The sequence below is a fragment of the Desmodus rotundus genome, chromosome 8 (assembly GCF_022682495.2).
Source record: "Desmodus rotundus isolate HL8 chromosome 8, HLdesRot8A.1, whole genome shotgun sequence".
In the NCBI taxonomy this organism is placed as follows: domain Eukaryota; kingdom Metazoa; phylum Chordata; class Mammalia; order Chiroptera; family Phyllostomidae; genus Desmodus; species Desmodus rotundus.
Window position 1 is genome coordinate 112,152,931 of NC_071394.1, and position 3,198 is coordinate 112,156,128.

The following is a 3,198-nucleotide window of genomic DNA, read 5'->3' on the forward strand; positions in this document are numbered from 1 at the left end:
GTCAGAGGAAGTAAATTCACTTTGGGTAAAAGAAGGTCAATATTCTGTATTTAATTGTTGGGGAGGAAGATGGGAAGCTGAGAAAAGAGATGCCATGAATCTTTTTTCCTTACCAATTGGCCTCAGGAGAATGGAGAAGTTTTTTGTTTTCACTATGATGTTTTATAGCTCATAAAATAAAGTAAACATCAAAGGCCCCCACCTTTTATGAGCTTGAAGGTAGAAAACATTGACATAAACAGAAAGTAACTAAAGGCATGTGTAAATAAGCATCTGTGTTGTGTTTTGGTTTTTTCCTGTCTCTCCCATCCTCAGGAGTGAGTCCCGTGCTGGGCATATCGAGACACTGCGCTCCTGGTATGGACGTCCTCAAGTCGTGGTGTTGTGGCTTTAGATAAAGTGTAGTGGCAGTGGAATGATGGTGTTCTGGAGGCTGGAAAGGAAATCTCTTCAAAGAGGCCCATGTGAATATACAGATTAGGATACCTTCTTCTTGAAGGATATACACATCTTTCTGTGTATTCCCACTGGACTATTAAAATAATATTGTAATGATTAGTATATGTCCTACACTTCAGGCTAAATAAAAAAGGAAGTGGTGTCATGAGGTAAGTGAGTGACAGGCCATCATGAGTGTCATCATCTCACAGCAAAAGTATGTGTAGGAAACCATTCCATGGTTTGAATATAAAGACTGGTAAGAGAAAAAGGATAATAATTTTTGGGGGGTGGTGTGGGTCACCATGTGGGTGGTAGTGTGGATGGTGTGGGCTACTCTTCACTCATTTCTGTCACATATATTAGAAAACACAGTAAGAAATAATGAATTCCAAGCCCTGACTCTTTGAATCAGAGAATAGTTTGATGACTTGGAATTTTGTTTTTAAATGTTTTAAAAGAATACAGCTGTTCCAAAGGTAGGCTACTGTACACCTTTAAAAGTTGGAAAAAACCCCACCAAACTCTTGCTAGACAAGTAGCTGTTAAAATATGCAAAAACACATGAATATGCAAATATAAAACAACAAGCCTAAATCATTATTTTAAAGATTCTTTTTTTCCCCCTCAAACATCAGATTTCTTCAGTTGCCATTAGGTGAAAGTGAAGAAATGTTAGTCATCTTGTAATCATGTACAATTCTCTTTTTAACAGATTTTTCTTCACTCACCTTTCTCGTTGTTTTTGGAATCTTGACCTGAAACATTAATCCTTTGGTCTTGGTTTTTGTGTTTATTGGACTGTTGATCTTGATCTAAAAAATTTCATCTCATCTCTCACATAGGGCTTAGTTAGATGTTTGTTTCTCTCTGGCTGCTGCTTCAGACTGGAGCTGTTAGAGAACATGGCTGGGACATTTCCTGCCTCAGCTAGGCTTTGGGACCTGTTGTTGGCTGGGAACCAGGTCCAAATGATGCTATTTCCTGCTGCTAACTTAAGTTAGTGAGCGGTTTTTATGTTAGTGTTTTGGCTGCTTGCCTCTGGCTTTGTCCAAGGAGTTTAGATTTCTATTTTTGTTCTCTTGGTGACCCACATTCTCTAGAGAGTTAAGATCCTCTTTGTTTTTGATGAATGGTTACAACATCCTTTTTGAAAACACTCTTTTCCTGTCTCCTCGCCTTCAATGTGTGAAATGTTTCCCATGTTCGATGTGTGACTCTGCATAAAGTTACTAGCAATACAACTTTACACCTGTGATACTTCCACTCCACTTTCTCTCTCTCTCTCTTTTTTATGTGGGTGGTCGATTTAAACTGCTTAGTCTTTTGATTTCATTCTGTTCAGAATCTCTGCTTTTTCTCATGGTCTACAAAAGCTGCAAAAAAGCACATTGGGCATTATCTAGAGATCTGCATCCTGAGTACACTCACTGAGCATCAGCTACAGCTCAAATTCTGCTCAGAGTCCTTGAGCACTGGCGCATGCGTCCTATAAGGATTTGGTGAGTAAATACTACGTGCCAAGCTGGCACTGTAGGTGGTTTTGAAAAGGAAAGAGGAGTAAGGCAAGGCCCCAGATTTTGAGGGCTTCACAGTTTAGTGTTGGGTGACAATTACCCAGAGACAATAGCAGCAAAATGTACATTATGCTATAAGAGAGAGCGTAAGATGGCTTGAGTAAGACATTGTCCTTGAAGGGTGAAGGTTGCCCTTGAAGAAAGGAATATAATAAGCAATATCTTTTTGAATTAATATGTGGGTTATAATGTTGTGACATGTACAAGGTGTTATGGTATAGTGGTTTCTATGGTATATGGTCCTTGTCCCTTTTCTGACTTTTAGGAATTCCTCTGGGAAATTGATTTTCTTCCTTTTCTCAGTTAATTGGGTTTGTGTGGAACTGTCCTCACCCCCAATTTCAGTACTAAGTGAATGAGTACATTCCGTACCACTGACCATTCCATGAACTCACGACTCCAATCAGTGAGAGTAAGTCCCAGCACTTTTGTTAAGGTTATAGAGAATTATTTACTTTTCCATCAGAACATCTAGGAGAAAGAATCAGACCTGAAATTTCCTAAGGACATCTTTGCACATGAAGAAAGCTGCTGTTTAAGAATGGACTAACACAATGGATAGGAGAAAGGAGAGGCTGAAATACTGAGAATGAGTCCTGAAAACCTCATCTGAGCCCTGGGGTTAAGCCTCTTCTTGGTCTTTACAGTCACGTGAGCCTGCAATTTGCCATTTTGCATAAGTCAGTTTGAATATGTGTTCTGTTTCTAGCTACTAAAAGAGAAGACCTGCTTACGTAGATAGGAACCCAAAGCTGAGATCCCCTAACTGTGCTTGGGAGAACATTTCACTGAAGTGAATCTCCAGCTGAGCGGTAGAGGATGAGCAGACATAGATCATCTAGATAAAGAAGGAAGGGCTTTTCTGGCAGAGGAAATGGTGCTGGCAAAGTGCAGAAGTGAGAAAAACAATGCCATATTGTACTTTTAGAAAAGATACGGAGATGTACCAAATTTATGTGAAAACATGCAAATAGATCTCTAGAGGGCACCAAATTGGTATGTGGGTGTATTAGAACCCTTTAGTTATAAGCAACTGTAAAGTTTTACTTAACTGTAACTTAAAACAAATCAACATTTAGTGTACAGTTAACAACCTATTTGGATCCAGTGGTTCCAGGACTGATTAGAAAGCTCAATACTGTCACCAGGAACTCATTCTCTTTTCATCCTCCCACTCTCACCA

General features: G+C 39.3%; 1 non-coding gene across 1 annotated transcript; it reads right to left on the reverse strand.

Annotated features, from left to right (window-relative positions):
- Nucleotides 1–1,063: 1,063 nt before the first annotated feature.
- Nucleotides 1,064–1,128, reverse strand: LOC112310031 (small nucleolar RNA SNORD37). The gene has a single exon (XR_002975346.1). It is a non-coding gene; the product is annotated as a small nucleolar RNA SNORD37 (small nucleolar RNA).
- Nucleotides 1,129–3,198: the final 2,070 nt, after the last annotated feature.